This window comes from Octodon degus, unplaced genomic scaffold (assembly GCF_000260255.1).
Source record: "Octodon degus isolate 3935 unplaced genomic scaffold, OctDeg1.0 scaffold00028, whole genome shotgun sequence".
In the NCBI taxonomy this organism is placed as follows: Eukaryota; Metazoa; Chordata; class Mammalia; order Rodentia; family Octodontidae; genus Octodon; species Octodon degus.
In genome coordinates, this window is record NW_004524604.1 from 1,662,751 (window position 1) to 1,683,948 (window position 21,198).

The 21,198-nt window shown below is 42.3% G+C and overlaps 1 pseudogene; it reads right to left on the reverse strand.

Annotated features, from left to right (window-relative positions):
* Positions 1 to 17,446: 17,446 nt before the first annotated feature.
* Positions 17,447 to 20,088, reverse strand: LOC101560567 (annotated as a pseudogene).
* Positions 20,089 to 21,198: the final 1,110 nt, after the last annotated feature.

Here is a 21,198-nt window from a genome sequence, read left to right on the forward strand (position 1 = left end):
TCCGGCCCATGCTGCGCCTGGGCTGGGACTGGTCCCGCCGGCGCAGGGTAGCAGGAAGCTCTCCACACACTCACCGGACCTGGGCTAGGACTGGGTCTCCATACCCAGTTTCAACCGCCATCTCAGCATGCCCCATGGGTTGGGCCAGCACGGCACAACAGGGATCGAACCCCTGCCACTGTGCTCTGCCGAGGCAGATGCTTTAGTCCCCTGAGCTATCAGGTCAGCCCCTCATTTTCTATTTTTTGTTTGTCTATTTTCTTGCTGAGGCTTGCAGGTTGGCTATGGTGGGCATCTGTATTGCTAATAATGAGACCTCTTTAGTTACTGTCTACTCTGCTATGCATAGCTAGCAGACTTTGGCTCTGGCCAGCTTCCTACCACCTCCATGTATTTGGGAGGGTAGCTTGCAGGCTATTTGGCCTACTACCCAGTTCTTCGGGAACGAGCTGCAGGATTGTTCATGGTTCTGAGCAATGTAGATATTGACATACAGAGAAAACCACTTGCGAGCTACAAGTTATTGTAACTAAAATAGTAAAATCAGCAACAATAGCATGAAATACAAACTGGATCTTGACAAACCTTAGAACTAACAATGTGCTACTGCTAGCCATAGGAAGAAAATTTATAGTTATAGTACAAGCTCTAAGACAAATTGCATATTGATACACAGTAAATATCCACTTTGTAAAGCAATTTTATGTCCATTAACATTAAAACAGTATTCAAATGTAGTATGGTATAGTTAACTATCTACAGATGCATAATGGTTAATAGTTATAATAGTGATAGAGGTTGCTGGGAAGAGAAGCATAAAAATTAGAATTTGAAAACAGATTCAATGGATTATAAGAAGGTGAATAAACTGAAATAAAGTATCCTATTAAACAGTACAAAAATTATTAGTATTGGAGAATAATAACAGAAAAAACAAGAGAAAAAATAAGAAAACAAAGTAAAAGAGAGAAGGCAGGGAAATAAAAAAGGTGGGGAAAAGGAGTATATAATTAGACAAATAAAACAAGTAGCAATAAAAAGGGGGAGAAAATGGGTGGTAAAACTCCAAGCTCCACAATACCAATAGAGGGGGAGAAAATGAATCAAAAGAAAACAGAGAAAATTCCTATGTACTTCCAAATGAAAGCTTTTATTCCAGACCCAGCAGTCTTTAGTCAATTACTTCATCTTCCTCTCTGCCCAGTTTTATGGGCTATGGGCTTGTGTGATTTCTGTATGTTCTAAGGATTCCTAATTTGTAAACCCTCATCCATGACAAAATTCTTTTTTCTTTTTTATGTATTTGTTACAGAGTTTACAGGGTCTACAGGGCCTGCAGGTCCTACCGGGTCTACAGGGTCTACAAAGCTATCTGGCTGGCCCATAACAAATTTCTGAGCACAGGGAGGATTTGAGCAATAGACACTGAATGAAGACTCAAGCACTCCTGCGGCACCATGCACTCAAGACTCCAGTAAACCGGGTGCACTGGATGCCAGATGGAGACTGAAGGAGTTGTGGGACAAACTTGAAACCCCAGCTGGAGGTTTATGCAAGTCTAGGGCAACCAGAGGAGACCCAGGTACATCTAAGATGGATTCAAGGAGATTCCCAGGAAGGGCTCTGGAATGGGTGGAGAGGAAAGCATGCCCCAGGAGCTGGCAAGGATGCTATAGGGTTGCAGCTTTCTCGTGCTTGGAGAAGGGTTGATGGGGTAAAAGGGTCCATGGATCCAGAATCTATCCATGCTTCCCTTCAGTTATTTTGGAAAGTCTCAAGATAGTAGCTCCCAGAGTGAACAAGTCATGGAGCCATGTAGACTGGTTCTGTTGGACTAGTTCTCCTCTTTTTAATCACTATCAAGATGTTTGGGGCTAGCTAGATAGCTCAGCGGACTAAAGCACCTGCATAGGCAGAGTGCAGCAGCTGGGGTTCCATCCACAGCACGCCATGCTGGCCCCGTCCCCGGGGCATGCTGAGATAATGATTGAGACTGGGGTTGGGGGTGCACCATTGTAGAGAGACTGAAAACAAGAGAATCACTATGAGTCCAGTCTACATAGTGAGATGCTATAGACCCTGCAGACCTGTACCAAATACATTTTTTTTAAAAAGTTTGATTTTCTCTACCTGTATCATTTTTCAAATTGATTTTCTTATTATCATTTTTGTTTTCAGTATCAGGGATCAAACTCACAACCTTGGGCTTGCCAGGCAATCACTTAGGCAGCTGAGCTATCTCCCTGGCCCCCATATCAGATTGATTTTCTGTATCAAGATGTATTTCCTTTCCCTGCTTCCAGTTACCTGGTTTTAGTTGATCCTCCCTGAGTCTCTCCAACATGACTCCTCCTCTAGTCATCCTTTCTGGGTCTTCCTCAACACAACTTCCCTTTGGATTCAGCATAAATTCTCCAGAAGAATGCAAGGAAATGATGGTTTACAAAGGGCCCCGGAATGCTTGCAGAGTCACCTTGTTGGCCTTCCTAGACATCACCAAGACCAAGACCATCAGGAGGATATGTCTGGGCTAGTTCACAGGTCCCCCAAGGAGGAGAAGAGACATGCAGCACAGAAGCATCCTACCAAGACCACTCACAGCACTCAACCCAAATCTTATCTGTAGCTATACAGCTACTGTATTACATGATTGTAGTTAGCTGTTGAGTTTTGGGGCAATGTTTTGTTGTGTGGTGTGGTATGGTGTGCTGCATTGTTTTGCTTTGTTTTGTTTTATTTCTGCAGCAATAGCTAAGTTATGCACATGCTATCAACAAAATGAGCTTGACATTATCCATGTTACTCTCATAAAAAGCCTCATTTCTTCAGTCACGAGAACTGTAATCTACCTCAGCTGCAAAAGCCCATCCTGGGAAAGTCATTAAGCCCTACTCTCGAGCTCTTACTGACTCATTGTGGTATTGGATGCCTTGTGCCTCAGGAAGAACTGCACCATTTAATCTGCTTATTTAATCTCCTTTCTATTGCTACAAGCTCTGTTAAACACCAAGAAAAGATAAATGTTAAGCTCAAATACATGACATTTTCCTATTCTGAGTCAATAGCATCTGAGGGAGTAGATTCTACTCCGCTGAAGTTTTTAAGACTCCTGCTTTTAATTGCATGCAGATACTTTATCAAATTTTAATAAATTAGAAAATTATTTTGTTTAATTTTTCAGAACCAACTTTCATGTTATTAGTATGAAGTCAAAAAGCACAACATTCTCATCTGGACCCGACTTCCTGTGTCAGTTACTCTTCTCACATTGCTGGGAGAGATACCCGACTCTCAAAATGAAGGAAGAAAAGATTTCTTTAGGTCTCAGTTACTGGAGGTTTCAGTCCATACTCAACTGGCTTCAAAGCAGAGTAGCACATGGCAGAGAGCAACCTTTCATGGCGGTGGCAAAGAGCAAGAGAACAAAGGGAGTGGCAGCAACTCAGCTAGCTAGCTAGCCTCTCTCCTTTCCTTACATTGCAGTGCAAAGTACCTGCCCCAGGTAGGTAATTTGCAGCATCCACAACCACAATAATCAATCACAAACTCCTGAACTGCATGAGACTTCGGGCGCACACTAAGACACAAGCCGTTACACTTCCCTAGCCTCACTTTCCCCAGCCACAGTCTTGGCTTCTGTCGTATACTCTGCTCCACTGTGCTCCCTCACTGACTCCCAGGCCCACCCAGCCCACCCACACTGGCTTCCCTGAACATGCCCTTTTCTATGTTCTTTTATCATAGCCACTTATATCAAAAATTTCAAGTGCAATTTCCCAAAACAGACCAGGTCTTCAGTATTTATGGGAACTTGTTCTCAGTGAAGGTTTTTTTAAATAGATGTCACCTTGAAAATATTAAATAATAATTGTGGTGGCTTTCCATAATGAGCAACCAAAGCTAGATGAAAAGCCACTCATTAAAAGGGAAAGCGGCATCATTCATCACTAAGTCCCCATGCTGCTGTCTCCTTAAATGTTCAGTCTCTATAATCTCCCTTGAGTCATCTGCTGTTTCAAATTTTTAATAAAATTTCAACAAAAAATAAGGCAGTGATCTTAGGAGCAGGGGGCAGCATTGGCTTCTTAGAAAAGCTATCATAAAATGCATATAATTAAATATAAGGCATACGATTGTTTATATTTCTTAGTTGAACTTGCTATGAAGTGTGTGTGTGTGTGTGTGTGTGTGTGTGTGTGTGTGTAGATAAATGTAGTAGTTGCTTTATTGTCTGTGACAGTGAAGCTTGTCAACTTGCTTAGCCTACAACTGGCCCAGGAGACTAGCAAAGCACACTTCTGGGCATGTCTGATGAGTCCTTGAGGTATGACCTTGAGGTCAATATGTGGTCCCTGGCTCCTTCCTGTTTCCCTGCTCTGCTCCCCAACTGCCCTAAATCGAGCAGCTCTGCTGCACTGCACCCACCCTCAGGATGTCTCTGCCTTGCAGCCCACTTACCATGGGCTGAACTTTCTGAAACAGTAAGCAAATTAAACCTTTTTTTAAGTTGTGGGCATCGGGCAACACATCCTGGGGATGGGAAAGCTGACTGATACACCATTCCTAATTGATCATAACCTTCATAAGAATGAAAACTGCAACTTTTCCCTCTCTGTGGTCTTAGTACACATCAAATCTGCACATAATAGATGTTCAATATATATTTGGAAGATGAATAAATGAATCCATATTCTGCATTGATTAGTGTTTAATCAAAACAGTTTTCTGGGTAAGTTTCTCTCAATGTTGCAGTTATCAAGGGACGTATTCCATGATACTCATTATGGTGTCTGACCCACAGAGGCAGTGTGGTTAGGAGATATGATTCTCACTTTTAGATCACTGCTGCATTCACTGTGACAGAGGAAAGTGCCAATTATTGCTTTGAAAGCTTCAGTCCTCAAACAAAAGTGGCAAAAAAACATCCTTGCCTAAATGCCCTATGCATTAGAAAGCCAGCAGAGCCCCAGTGGGGCAACAGCTCTTCCTTTTGCTCTTTTTCCTTTACCTCTTTGATCCATCAAAAATAGTACCGCCCAAAAAAACAGTTTTCTGAATAGTGTTTAGATTGTTTAACCATCACTCAATATGAATAATCCTCGGAAAATAAAGCAACAAAGCCATCAGTCCTTTTTGACTCATTGTCACTTAAATTCATATTCTTAAATCCACTTGACAATGGCTCTCAGGTCCTGTTCAGGCCTCTGTGCTCAGCTGCTGCTTCTCTCAGCTTCTCTTCTCTCTGTCTCTCTTTCTCTGTCTCTCTCTGTCTCTGTCTGTCTCTGTCTCTGTCTGTCTCTGTCTCTCTGTCTCTCTGTCTCTCTGTCTCTCTGTCTCTCTGTCTCTCTGTCTCTCTGTCTCTCTCTCTCTCTCTCTCTCTCTCTCTCTCTCTCTCTCATTATACCTCCCATATTGCACTAAAGTGATCTTTTAAGTAGCTCAGTTTCCCTATTTGAGAAGCAGAACAGTTTCTGGTGCAAAGACTGTTACTGTGGCCATTTTCTGGAAGGTTCTTCCCACATCTTACATTAAATGTGCATGTTTATAAACCCACTAAACATTACACACAATTCTGATGCTCCTTGAGTCCCCAGGTTAAGGCCTTATAACCCAGGGATAAGTCTCTATGCCTCCCATGGCCTAATCTAAGGCCTCCACATTCTACACCCGTGAACCTCTACATTCTTCCTGAGTTGTGTTTCCAAATCATCTCCTTTCCTCTGAAATTCTCCAAACTAAATAGCAAGTAAATTTCATTACATCAAACTAAAGTAAGTTTCATCCTTCAGGAGTTAATTAGAAGGCAGAGTGTCCTGATTCCAGTTGTTTAAAGGACCACAAAGTCACTTAAGCTTTCTGAAGCTCAGTTTCCACACATGCAAATGGATGAAGCTGTTTGAGGTCACCAGGGTTCTCAGATGTATGGCTTGTGCCCCTGCCTTCAAGAAGCACACAATCTATTAGGTTTTATTTTATTCTATTTTTTTAAGGAAGGAAAAGTTTATTTAGCACACATTTTGTGGAGGTTTCAGTGGCTGGCTAGATGGCAGAGTGGTACATGGCAGAATACAGCAAAAGAGAAAAAATGAAAAGGAAGGAGCAATGGCAAGAACAGCAGCAGGGGCCGAGGCTCAAGGTTTTATTTTAAACAGTGTGTATTCATTTTAATTTATTTGTAGAAAATACATATTTATAAATTCTGTACTTTACAATTTTAAAGCTATGATATTCACGGCATTATCTAAACTTTACAGCTATGTAGAGCAAAGACTATATTAAAGCAGAGTTAATCTAAAATCTATTCCGGTGTATATTAAGGAAATAATAGTTATATCATGATACAGTAAAATCATCAAGATGTACGCAAATCTGAAAATCAAGGAACCCAGGGCCAACCAATTTCCAAGTCTGTCGCCACCCTGGATACCATAAGTCTCTCATTCCGCCTCTTCACAAATTTTACCTTCAGTGCTTCATCTAAGCTGTTACCCCAGAAACTGTGAGGAAGGATATCAAAGACAACATTCTTCATTTACAACAACTGACAAAATGGTGAGTTTTAAAAAGCATTTCCCATTTTTAGATTGAGATGAGAGAAAAGACTTTATGAGAGTTAAAGATCCACTGTGAAAGCGTGGCTGAAGGCAGAACCCAGGCTGGCTCCCCTGGGGCTGTCGTTGGTCTTTGTGGTGGGGCGGACGGATGGCAGGGTTGTGATTCAAAACATAGAGAAGCACAAGTTTTCTTCTTAATGATGACACATACACACTCAGGTTCGCACGGAAACCGCAGCTGCTCCCCCCAGCCACTCCAAGTTTGATGAACAGATGGCAGCCTGCTCTGGTTTAGGGCTGCCTCCCAGAGAGCAACTGCATGAAATTAGGATGCCAGGCAGCGGGGGGCTGTAACTCATTGAATTTATGACTTGCCACAGATACGACCTGGGCATGGTGCATTTCACATCACTTGTGGCTATTGTTATTTTGCAAATATTGATGATTCACAAGCCAAGTTATCATTTAACTAACAGAAAATAGATTAGAGGGTAGTAGATGATAAATAGATAGATTAGATTAGATTAGGTTAGATAGATAGATAGATACTTATCTTGGATAGGTTTTCCCTAAAATTTTAAGAAAAGCATCCCAACACCCTCATTGTCACATGAAACCAGATCTCAGGAACTGCGATCTCTTTCCTTCCCTTATTGCAGTCCAGAGAATTATCCTGTCACATGTTGCTATCCCCTAATGCAAAATCAACCCCAAGGGAGAAAAAGGGCATCATTGCTCTATAATGGGTATAGAGCTTCTGTTGTGTGAGATGATAATGTTCTGAGGATCCATTCGAAAACACTATGAATAATTTAACACTAGGACATTGTACACTTAGAAATAATTGAGATGGTTTTAAAAATTCAAACCTAAATTGGGAAACATTGGATATTCAATATTAAGATTGCCAATACTCTGAATTAAAATAAACCCAGAGAACCAGAGGAAAAGGGAACATAAAGTACATGGCACATATTGAAGAGCCATTAATGGATGCCCTTTGGGGATGAACCCATCAGGAGCAGCACAGGCAGCTCAGATCTATGAGTGCAGGAACTGCCCATGGACACAGGGGTCCCTTACAAAGATTGTGAAAACATCTCAATCTGAGTGCATCATTTATTTCATAGTGTGGCCATAAGAGCAAATCTGGCTCAGAGCATAGAGATTTGATGGAGGGCAGATGAATAGGCAGGGTAGTATTACAGGGTGTTTAACTATGGGTTTGAAAACAGAACCTAGAGGCCTTGTGAGGAGACTTGCACAGGACCTCACTACCTTCTTTCTCATTTTCATCCAATGTTCCACCATGTAAAGTTCTCATTTCTAAGAAAAAAACCAAAGCACAGTCTTAAGCCAGTAAAATGAGAGTCAGAAGACCTAGTTTCTGGCCACTGCACTATAATCAACCAGAAGTTTCCACTGAAAACTCTTTCCTGTTTCTTTATCATATCCCAGGGGCTGGGATCTCTTCTGCATCAGCATATGCTGACTGGAAGGATGAAGGATGGTGAGAGAATTGGCCATGATATTGGTGTTTCCTTGTCTTTCCCCATTGTTTAGTACCCTGCCAGGTACTCCTGGGGGCAGAGATCTTAAATTATGCTGGGAGGTGGTCAGCTTTTTGGGGTCACTTCCCACCCATGTTGCCTAGGTTTTAGACATTGAGGAAGAATGAAGTGTGGGAAACAATATGTCTTGCTGTTCACAAAGTAGAGAGAAAGCAAAATAAATACAGGTGTAGATGCAGATCACAGATAGATAGAGATACTTGGAAATGGGAGACAGTAAGACCCACAATATGGTCTACAATGCAGGAAACTAAGTCATTTAATGGAAATGCTGTAAAAACTAGAACGACCTTAACTTCTGAATAATCTAAAACAAATGGCAAGTATAACAAGAAAAGGAGTTGTCTGATAGGAAACTGAGGTAATAAAAGTCTATTCCCTTTACAAACACTCAAGAAATGACACTACAGAGTGTATAAAGCCTGCCTCTCACTATGTCTTAGACATCTTGAGCCAGGAAATTGGGATGGCCAACAAATTATATGAGCATTACTCTGTTATCTCCTTTTAAAATTATCCATTTATCTTTATTATATCCTCCACTTCAGGAATTTAAAAAGCACTTTAATTGCATTTGGGCTGTGACCAAATCTATAGCAATTGCTTGCTTTCCATTGACCTGTTGTTCTGGTACTTCTTTAGGGTTTGCTATTCTGCACCTTCCCATTTTAGTTGATTGATTGATGATTGCTTAGTTGGAGGGTACAGCCACATAAGTTTTCCAAGCAGGGTGTGGAGCAGTTGTGGAGTTAGCAGGTATTATAGAATGTCTTTCTGTGCTCTTCAAATATGAAGCCACCTTGTCTGTGTGTTTTGTTCCAGCTTACAATGTTGTCTCCTAATCTCTGTAGCTTCCCTTGTGGACTCTGGGTTTTTACTGTCAAGGAAAATCGTTCAAGATCACCAGTCACTTTCATTTGTGTTATAGCTTGCCTGAGGATCTTTCCACTTCTCCATGTAATACATGAAAATTGAGAGAAAGGAATATTTTCATGTTTTGACATGCTGCACCACTCAAGTGTGTTGAAAATAGTGAGACCCAGGACATAGAGTCAGTGGGTCTCTTCCTCTAGGTCCCCAGGCTCATTCAAAGGGACTATGTCTCTCAGGATTCAGCACTGTTTCAGTCCTCTGGTGCATCCTGCTTTGTTCTTTTCCAAGAGTTTCAGGTTGTGAATGGACCCAGAAAGAAAGTGAGGTAAGTGTGGAAGGGCATGGTTGGCTGTCTCTTTCTAAAGCCAAATCCATGTGGAGGGAATGAACAACCAGTTATTTTCAGAACAAACTTTGGAATCCTTGCCCAGTGAACATTTGGAGAGAGATAATATATTGTCTCCTCTTCTTTCACGTAGATGAGTTAGTTTCATGTCTCTGTCTCTGTCTCTGTCTCTGCCTCTCTCTCTGTCTCTCTCTGTCTTTCTCTGTCTCTCTGTCTCTCTCTGTCTCTCTGTCCCTCTGTCTCTCTCTCTCCCTCTCCCTTTCTCCTTCTCCCTCTCTCTCTCCCTCTCCCTCTCCCTTTTCCATCTCCTTCCCTCTCTACCCTCACCTTGTCTCTCTATCTCTACTTCCCCCATAAACAATTAGATCAAAGCTAGGCATGCTTTGCACATTACACTACAGCACTGATAATGAACTTTTTAGAGCTTTCAATAGCACAAACAACCCACAGTGGCACATGTGCCATAGGTTTGCCACCACTGTTCTATAATCTTCTCACTGAACACAAAGCCCACAGGAGATGGAAAGATAAATAGATATTCTTGGAGTTTAACACCCTCAGGGAAAATCTCCATCAACACTAACTGGTTTCAAAGACTAACTTCCCTGTTTCTCCATCCCTATATGAGATAATTCTGATGTGTGCTAGAACTGGTTCCTCAAAGGATCCCCAAAAAACAGGAAGACATTGATGCCCACAGCTCTTTAACATCCTTTTGACTCACCTTCTGACATCTCCACTTGGGCTTATATCTTCTCAAATACACAACTTGAACCCAAAGGCTTATTTCACAGCTGCCTTCAGGTGGCTCCAAATCAACACACATGCACTATAAAAATATTACATGATTAATATTTGTTGTGATTTATAAAATCATTTGCAGCCCAGAATAATAATGTTAGTCTTCAGCTAATAATGCCATCTCTTAAAATAAATGCTTCTGTTATATTTTCATTTCTGTTCTTTATTTCTGTCCTAATTCTTGGTTGGTCTCTGTTCTATAAAGATGAATTAACTTGAATCATCTCCTTGCCCATGACTTTCTCTTACTTTCTCACTTCTGCTTCAGCCAGCTTATAGAAAGGTGATTGTTTCCACACACTGTTCACCTGATGCCTGTAGACAGAATCAGCTGAAAAGATGCCTGGAAGGTTTTAGGTCCATTTGACCTTAACAGACTTGTTGTTATATTTAATTGGTGTGGTACTCCAATCCACAAATCTCTATCAGTAATCTAGGAGAGCTTCATGTAAGCTAGGAATTCCAGGCAAAGTAATACAAGTCTACCTTTCGAGCCTCTCTGGAGTGATTTCACCTTTGACTATTTTAAGACCAATCTACAGTTTTTCAAAGCTGTGTTTTTCTGCTACAGAATTACACATATTCCTCACTCCATAAAGAACTCTGGGGCCAGGAGATGGCTCAGTGGAATTAAGCACTTCCTTAGCAAGTGCAAGGGCCTGAGTTCAATCCCCTACAACTGTTTCATTATTTCAATAACAGGAGATAGGAAGTTAGGAAAAGGGTCAGGCAGAATTCGGACACTTCCAGGAGAGCAGCTGTACTGCCCACAGTCTACCTGTCCCCACACCTCAGTGCTATTGTTGCTGCTTGGTCCAGAAAGAAGCTGATGGCACACAGGAAGTTTCTCCCTGTTCCTTTTTGTTTTCAGTAGAAGCCTTGAAGCCCTGACCTTGGACTGGTGTTCCCATAAGTAAGCTGCCTAATTCACCTGCCTTTGAGATTCAGGTTCAAAGGAAGGTTACTCTGAAGAGAAAGCTTTCTAGAACATTCCTCAGGGACTGGCCAGAACCTCAGAGGGACCCTGCCCAGAGCCAAGGGAAATGTGACTCAGTTTTATCCAGAGCTTGCAAGATTCAGTGAGTGTGAGGATAGAGCATTAATGGGATCTTTTTGGAGATTAATTACGCAGGGTCAGCTGTGGGGCTTAGGGATGCACCATGTGACACTGCTGACATTGCTGTAAACATTGAGACCATGACAGAGCAAATGGTCCAGATCCATTAGACTGACCTGCATTGCTTTCTTGTCCTTTCCTCAAGATTCACTTCCACAAGATACAGTGCCTCAAACTGAGGCCTTCTTCCTCACATAGTCTTAGACATAGGTGCAAGAGCACCATTAAAATGACAGCACTTTGAAGGGACTTTCCATAAAAATGAGGCTGGGATAAGAGGTGGTTAGGTCATCATTTTTGGGTCAGCACACTTGTAAACCAATAACTGATGGTAGCCAGCCTTACTGAGCATTCACCATACACCAAATACTGTCCTAATATTCTGCAGCACGTTGCTCCCCATGGTAAAGCTCACCCATGTGCTTTTCTTACAGCAATGCTGACACCTTCCCCATTGATTGATAGGATCTATCCTCTTTCCTTTCAAATCAGAATGGATATTCTGACTTATTTAACCAGCAGCATCTGATAGTGTTGTTACCTGATGTCAGAGGCTAGTTCATAAAAAGGGACACACTGTCTATATGCTGTGCTGGAAGAATAGCTACCAGAACCAAATCTCCATGCTGTGCAGAAGTCCAGGGCCCGCGGGAAGGTCAAATGGACAGGGTCCAACCAACAGCTGTAATGGAGGTCCCAGTGATCCCAGCCCAGCCCATCCGGTGAAAACCAAAGGATGGCCTCAGCCAGAACAGCCCTGCTGATCTCCATCAACCAATGTAACACTATCAGTCAGTGATTACTAGGCCAATAGATTTAATACAAGATGTACAAATATCTAAGAGTACATAAGATTGGCTTACAGTAGCTGCCTACAGAGTCAGGTGTGGCAGAATTCAAAAGGGCTGTCTCTGCAGAAGAGCTGAAAGATTCAGTCAGAGACCTGGAGCTCACTGTAGTGTCTAGTGCAGATCCATGTCAGGAGGCTGAAGGGTCTGCACTGAAAGGTTAAAGAGTCTCTGCTACAAGCCAGGGGACAACATCCAAGGTGAAGGTGAAGACTGGAGCTCCTCTAAAGGAACAGGAGTGAGCCTTCCTTCTTCATCTCCCTTTTATACCATTCAGGCAGCAAGCCCATTGGTTGTTGTCACTCACATACAGTAAATCCCAGCAAATGTTCAGTAAATCTCCTCAGCCAAACAAGGGCTATGCTGACCCACTTCAGGTGAGGGTATCTTACTCACGTTGACAGTCAGTTAACTACTACAGTGACCACGAGTGAAGACAAGAAAATGATGGCGAGTGCGTAAAGCCACTGACTTGGAGCGATTATGCAGGAATGGGTAATTAGAGTGCAGGCATAAAGTTATTTAACTGTTACAAAAACCCAGTTCATTAAGTAATATTACCTCTACTTTATAGATGAGGAAAAACTAGAACATTGAATAGCTAAGTAATTTGCCCAAATAAGTGCAAAGCTTGCAAACAAGCCATCTGGCTTCTGAGAATTTCTGCTCCTAGCCTCTGCCCTATGCTGCTTCATTTGTGCATCTATTCCCTACCAAAGGAGGCTGAGAATAAGGAAAAGTGAGATATCATGGGAAAATCAGGGGGAGTACCCATCAGCTCAAGCCAAACTTTCACCATTGGCACCCATACAGGAGCCTGGGCAGACAGAACCCTCTCTTGAAGCCAACCCAGATTCCTTCTTACCCTGACAGTAGCAAGAGCCATGCTGGAGGCAGCCTGGGGGAGCCATGCATTCCACACTGTCTGCTTCATCTGGTGCAGCACCACAGATCACACATACACCTCAGACAACACCCATTCCTCTCACATGCCTGAAGCAATTCCTGCACTTTACTGCCAATCTGTAGCCTTAAGATGTGACAGCAGGGAAAAGAGCACATGATTTGGGTATAGTGCTGGCAGTAAGCACATGCTGTGGGAAAGGCAGGGAATTTGTAATAGTCCAACATGAAGCTCAGTGTTGTATCAGCTGCCCCAACTAATTAGCAGCCCAAATGTCTTCATGTTCCTGATGTTGTGATTTTGTACTCCAGAAAGGCCAGGCTTGCCTTTATGACAACAGGTTTCTTGAAGTGAGGACACCCAAGATAGGGACAAGTCATATAAGAATCTGAGTGCTGTGAGCAAAACCTACCTGCACTGCAGGGTTACTGAGCTGAAATCAGAGCAGGGGGGATACAGGAGGCCTGGCTTTCCAAAGAACAATAAATTAGCTCTGATCTTGGAAGGTATAGAAGAGACTCTCTGAACTGCTCATTTTCAATGCTACTCTGATTACCCCTCAGCTTCACTGCAGATTTCAAGTACTGGCAGGAAAAAAATCTATCAAAAAAAATTTAAGTTAAATTTTTTTTTTAAGTTAAATTACTGAATCTCAGACAACCTCAACTTGAAATGGCTAGTGTGAAATGAAAATCTAGCTGAATGACTGTGTTCCTTCTGGTTCCTTCCAGTGTCTGAGAGTTTCAGGTCTTATCCTTAAAGCCCTTAAATTGAGGCCTGCCCTTAGCTTAGTCGTTTAAGCTCCTGCTCAAGCAAAGGCAGTCCAGGAGCAGGATACCGCAGTTTGATCCCCAGCTAGCCCTGCCATTCAGGCAGCCTGAGCCACAAAAAAAAAAAATTCCTTTTGGGGCCTACCCAATAGCTCAGCTATTTAAGTACCTGCTTAAGCAAAAGCAGTGAGACTCAGGATATTGTGGTTCGATTCGCAGATCCTCATGCCTTTCCAGACCTGCTCTTCAGGCATTCTGAGGCAGCCAAAAAAAAAAAACAAAAAAAAAAATCCTTCTCTCAAAGCCCTTAAAGCCCTAACCCCTACAGATAAGCCCCTTCCCCAAGCTCATGTACTCCTATCCACTGGCCCCCAAGCATGATGGGGTTCATATCACATGTATACCTTAACTCACATGCAGAACATTTCTTAAAGATTGTCCCCTAGGCTTTGTGTACCATATGGTATTTCTACTTTACTTGGTTTATGTTTGCAAACTCTTTACTAGTTTTTCAAATAACAGTGTCCTGTTCCCTTCCAATACATCAACTCCATTGTTCTCTTGGCTGTTCCTTTTTCCATTAGTTTCCTCAAGTCCTCTTTTAAAGGTTAAGATACACAGATATACTGGGGGATATTGTTTCATGACTCCAGTTCCTAGACAACAGTTCTGAAAATCTGGGTGTTTTCTTCCCACTAAGTGGCCTATCTCTGGCCCCTGGGCACATGCATATGTCTGCTGTGACATAAGCTAAAATTTAACTCAAGAATTATACACATTCCTCACCTAGGAGCTTGCCTTTGTAATGAAGCTACCCTTGGGGTTGAGTGTAGGAGCCAAATCCCAAGTGCTTCCTGTCATAGGACAAACCAGAAGCATGTAAAGAGGGGCAGGCGTGAAACCTGCAGCTCCTGGCCAGGCTCCACTTTCAGTAATGACCACTGCAACAGCAAATCACTTTGTGGCAGAGATAGAGTCTGCAACTTATGTGCCCTGCCTAGCAGCTTAGGCATTAGTTCCTCAGGAAGGAGCCCACATAGACGTGGCACTGAGCTCCTCAATCTGCTGTGGGAGTGGGGGCTGCAGAAAATCAAACGACACTGAACATCCCCAGCCTGTAGACCCTCCTAGTCAGCAGCACTGGTGCTACCCCAGTGAGAGGGCATCAATCACCTCACCAGCTGGGTGAGGGTTGGGAGAGGGTGGGAGTGGAGATGGAAATTCACAGATCAGATCTCAGGTCTACTGCATGTGTATTCCTTGTACAGCAGCGTAAAGATGAAAGCTCTTAAATAGAGCCCTAGTGAGTTGGGGGCTTCCATGATTAGTAGAATCCCCTTCCCATCATGCCCCTCAGAAGTGAGAAGGCTTTCCCTGCTGTAGCTCACTGTCATTGCAGAGCAACAAAGACCTGGCACACTAAGACTGCTTCTAATTGTCTGGGACACTGCAGCCTTTGCCATCGCCTTTCCCCAGGTGCTCCAAACATAAAATGAGGATTTCTGATATCCCACTGTTCCTTCTCAAATGTATTCCTTAACTGTGAAAGGAGATTTCTCAATATTAGATGGACATTTTTTGTTTCATAAAAAAAGCATGGATGAGATATGCTCATGCTGTCCAGCAATAAAAAGAAGAAAACTGCAGGCACATACAGCAACCTGGATGAATCTAAATAAATCTTGAGTGCATAATGCTGAGTGAGAGAAGCCAACCTCAGGAGCGTGTACACTATCTGCATCCAGTTATAAAACATAGTGAGAGAACTATAGAGGTGGAGGACAGGTCTGGCTGGTCACCAAGGGTAGGAGAGAGGACTGATCTAGAGAGAAAGCAGAGCCTCCTGTCAGAGAGCAGCAGGAGGAGGCATGTTCACAGGTGAGACATTCTGTCGTTGCTGGTGCCAAAGTCAGTGTCTTGGCTGGGCATTGCTCTGTACTTTAACAAGATGCTGTCACTCAGGGAAGCTGAACACAGACTACAAGGGATCTTAGCATCATGTCTTACAACTGCTTAGAAAATAATCTCAGAATAAAGGTTCAAAACAAAACAAACTCTGAGCATTAGCTTGGGACAGACAAAACCAGGCTCCAGTTTGGAATCTGCCTCTAACAATTGCCTGTCAAGCCCTCGCCTTCTCTTCCTCAGTGTTCCTCGCTGGGACATAGAGTCAGAAAGTGGTCCCACCAAACTATGTGACAGCCATCCTCAGGCCACAACTGTGAAGGGGTCTCTACAGACTCAGGCTCCAGGCTACAAGAGCAATTTACGGAAAGTCTCTACAAATGTCATTTTAAACTTAGTTCCTGTTAAATTGAAGGCACAGTGGCAAGAACATAAAAACAATAAAAAAAAAAACTCAAAACAAACACTTTCTTATGTTATTAATCTTCGCTAGTAAATTTATTTTTTTTAAAAAAAGAAATTTTCTATACAGGAGTGTGATTTTTGTTTACAATGAACTCCCAAAGGAGCATTTCTGCAGGGTTTTGACATGGTACCCCAGACCACCCTTCATCCCAGGCTTGTTTTCTTTGTTAAATTCTTTGTTTCTTCATGCTCAGCCTCTGGGAAACCACAACACACACAGAAAACAGGAAGTTCTTAGTATAACTTACAATTTTAGGAGGGGAAAACCCAAGCAACAAAAAAATGAAAATGTCAGTCAAACTGTTGTTTGATCTTTCATGGGACCAAATAACCCAGCCTATTTTTATTCACCAATTAAAATGAAATCAGCAGCTATTTAATACCTAATGCACAACCGTTGCTAAAAGATCAGCACACCGAGCAGTCCATTATATCAAGTTAACAATCTTTATTATGTTCTGAAGAAAAGAGATGTTTGTTTACCAAAGTATACTTCTTTTATTTAAAAAACGAATACCCTTGAAAAATCACATGGAATGAACAGTTGCAAAATAATGTGTATCACTCTTGCCTGCAGAATTTGAGAAACGGAAGAGGGCACCAACCAGGAGAGACCTTGATTTCATGTTTCAAAGGCAGAGGGATTCGCCTTTCATCTACTAAAAGTAGGCACAAAGGCAGTGTGTCTTCAGACAGCTCAGTAATCACTGTAGCACGTCTCGCACCACCAGAGAAGGATGGACCTCATCTATGGTGGCCCTGAGGTACAAATGGCCCAGATGGATCCAATGGCACCAACTATGGGTTGGTGGAAAACAAGGTTCCAGGTTAAATTTTTGTTTCCCCCCCCCACCTCCAGTTTATCAGCTTTTATAAACCTAAGCTTAACATTACACATTTAAACAATTGTCAAAACTTTACTAAGTTGCCAGCATCTATGCACAGCTAGAAAACATCCTTAAATTTTACAGAACCGGAAATGTATCACCATTAATGCGTATCATTCATTGCTAAATACTGAAAAAAATGGAAGCTGTTTCTGTGGAGGACTGGTCCTGGCAATGTTACCGTCACAGCAGGCGTACATTACTTGGCTCACATTTCAAGCACAATGGAAAGCAGATCCATGTCCTAGCACTACTCAAGAGTCAAAGCTTACCTTGGATCCCATTTAATTAAAAAGCAAAGTACATATAGAGAGTACAACAATTTTAAAGACAAAAAAATGGTCCTACTTTCTGGTCCCAACAATAAACCCAAAAGTCTGGCAAAGAGGGGCTCCAATTAGCAGTTTATAAATACTTTAGATTAGGTACAGTTATACTGAAAGTTGAGTTCATCTGAAATCTTCAAAAAAAAATGTTCCTGTTAATCCTCAAATGGTGCTTGTTATAGCTTAACATTTCTGTTAAATGCATGCACTGAATTACTTGTTATCCAAGCGGAGCAGCTGCTTCTTACCATTTATTGTTAAGGACTTTAACTGTTCATCTTCTTCAACTTCTACCCTTCTTGACCGTTCTCAACAATTCTCTTTGTAGTGATTTTTCTACCACTAGCGATTTTAGTAGAAGTTGATATTGATTTGAAGTTACTCATTCCACTGTCACCAAACAATGTGGATGAAAATAAAGTGAGGCCCCCATGACTTAGGGATCCAAATGAAGTAAATCCTGTATCAAATGAAGAAAATCACCTCCAAAGGATGGAAAACCACTGAAGGTGGAGAAAAAAGAGCCTGTACCATGGCTTCTGCTTCCTCAGGGACCCCTTTGGTTCCCAAAAATGTCTTCAAATGAGTCTTCATTACCAAATAAGTCAAATGAAAATGGGTCCCTTCCACCAAAAAAATTCCCTGAAGACATCTTCTAGGTTCCGGAATGTGAACCCAAACTCAAATGGACTGTCAAAGTGACGGCCACTTACTCCACCACCATTTAATACTTTTTTGCCATATTTGTCATAGTTGTCCTGTTTTTTAACATCTGATAACACCTCATATGCCTCACCCACTTGTTTGAATTTTCACCAGCTTCTTCTTTATTCTCAGGATTTTTATCTGGGTGCCACTGTAGTGCCAGTTTCCGGTACGCTTTCTTGATGTCCTCAGGGGAGGCGTACCTCTGCACACCTAGAACTTCATAGTAATCCACCGTGTTCAAACAGTGCTGGGACAAGTGTGAGGATGTGGATGACTGGCAGTGAAAAGGAGGAGGTGTGTGGTTGGTCCCCTCGTGGCTCCGGGACAGTATGCTGGTAGTGACTGCAGCCGTTCTTTGCGTTTTCCTTTCTCTTCTTTCTTAAATTGTTCTTATATCCTTACTATCTTAATTACTTTTCTTATTGTGGAGACAAATACCCAACACCCAAGGCTATTTCAGGTCACAGTTTGTAGAGGTTTCAGTTCATAATTGGCTGGCTCCAAGGCAGGGTGGCGTGGCAGGAGAGCACTACAGAGCAGAAATAGTCCGTGGCATACAGGCAAGTCAGAGAATGCAGTGAGTCTTCACAACTTTTTTTCTACCCATTTTATTTTTTTATTTATTTATTTTCTTTTACATCTCAAGCCCCTTTGTATTTTTTATTTGTGGTGGGATGCAGCTGATTTACCAGGGGTGGGCTCAAACTTGTCATGCTCCTGCCTCAGCTTTCCAGAGTGCTGGGATTATAGGCATGGATTACAAAAAAAAAAAAAAATTTTTTTTATACATTGTTTTAGTTATTTTTTACTCATTGCTGGGACAAATACCCAACACTCAAAATGAAGGAAGAAAAGGTTTATTTAGCTCACAGTTCCTGGAGGGTTCAGTCCATACTCTGCTGGCTCCAATGCAAACAACAGCAGTTCATGCGGCAGAAGACAATGAAGAGCTGAGGAGGAGCAGCAGCTGCAGCAGCATCCATCAAGCCTCTCTCTTCCTTCTGCGATGACTGTGAGGACCGATGCTCCACAGTGAAGATCGGAGCTCCTCCAAAGTGGTGCGGCTGTCAAGATCAAGCTCCTCCAAAGACTGGGACTTCTCCACGGAAGCAGGGCAGGGCAGTAGGAAACTGGGCAGGGCGGCAGGAAGCCTTTTTTTAATTTTAGGCCCCGCCCACATGCAGAGCTAGGCCCCCATGCTGAGAACTGCCAGAGCTGATTCAGCCAAGCTGACACAGTGTATCACCTAACACATACATACATGTAGTGTATAAGTTATTCACCACACCAAAGAGATACACATCTTTAGTTACAACAAAATCACTCTGGGCCTCTATAGAGAGAGGTCTTTATGTGAATTTTCAAGGCAATGAATTTAAATGGGTAAGTTGAAAGACCTGAATATAGTCCTATAATAGTTTTGCTTTTTTCTAAACCATTTTATATTCTATGCAGGCTCCTGGAATTAAGGCACAGCCAACCAATCAATGAACTGACATAGTAATCATCCATCCTTAATTCTAACATTTCAACATGAATCAATCACACACTAAATTCAAAAAGCTCCACATAAGACTGCATGAAGCTTTGAGGGGAGATCTAAACACAGGCCATGACATTCTACCCCTGGGCCCCCCAAAACTCCTGCCTATCCCTTTATCCAAAGGCACTTAGTCTATCTCCATGAGTTGCCAAATGTTCAGCACTGTTGAGAAGTCCAAGTCCAAAGTCTTCTCTGAGATTTAAGAAAAACTTATTCGCAAACCCTTGTACAAATGAAAAGAAAGTTCAGCAGTTCCAACATACAATAGCACAAGCTAGATATTTTCATTACAAAATGTACAAACAAGAAGATAAGAAATAGGAACAAAGCAAGTCTAGAAATCCAGCAGGGAGAACATAATTCCTGTAGTTCCATATCCAGGCTCTGAGGCAACCCCTGAACCCTAAAAGACTTGCCACCCCAGCAACACTGCTGGTGGTGGTAATTTCCATGGCTTCTCCCTTGGGCATGCTCGGATCTCTCCTTGTGGTTTTCCTCGGATGATTATGTTCCTGGATTCTCTAAACTTTTGGGGTCACCATTGCATCTACAGCCTCACACACTCACAGCTTCACACTCACAGGTTCATACACTGCCCTCTCAAGGACACACTGCTTGGCCTCCCAGACCTTCTTCTAAAGTCTGAAAGGAAAACTTTCTGAGCCCAAAGCTCTTGCATTCTGCATACACCCCAAACCAGCACCCATTGAGTGGTGCCAGGATCAACCACAACTTGGAGCAGTAGCCAAGCTTGTTTTTCTCTTGCCTGAAGGGGTCAAGGGCCTGGATCACTGAGAACTCTGAGCCCACTCTTGAGAAACAAAGTCTCTGAGTCACCACCATTCTACAACATGGTGCACTGGGGCTTTTTCAACACGTAGTCTTTCATTTTTGCAATTTTGATGCTGCAAATGGTAGAGACCTACTGATTTTTGTGATGTCCTCAGCCATCTTTTCTATTTGCTTCTGAAATATCTGGCCTTTTCTCATGGGTCTTTTCATTGGCTACTTTTTCCTCTGTTTCATCTTTGCAAACTACAACTTTACTCAGGTTTCCTTTCTGGCTAAACCCAAAACATTTTAAGTCTTTCTTCTGGGTTCTTTGCTCTTGTTCTCAACATAAACCTGGCTAAAAGCCCCCAGCAGTAACCATACCATAGCTTGAACTTTTAACTGCCTTGAAAATTCTTTTGCCAGATTAATTGGTCTGCCACCTTTAATCCTAGTCTCAGGCAATGTCTCTGGACAAGAAAAAGGTTTAGACAAACTTTCTTCTGATATGTAACACACATCTGGAGTCTAATGGCCAATTCAGTCCACCTTCTCAATAGAAACCTCCTAAGACTGGTCTTTACTGGCCACATTTCTGTTAGGATTCTGGTCTTCTGAAATCTAATCAGAATCTCAAATCAAGTACAGTCTAAAGTTGTCTAGCCCTACTTTTTGTTTTAAAAACAATCTCTAAACATTTTCTAACTCTTCCCTTTCCCACAAGTTAGTTCCAAAGGTTCATACACCACATGGTCAATTAGTAACAGCAATGACCCCACTTAGGCTCTAGCACAAAATCCTGCATTAGC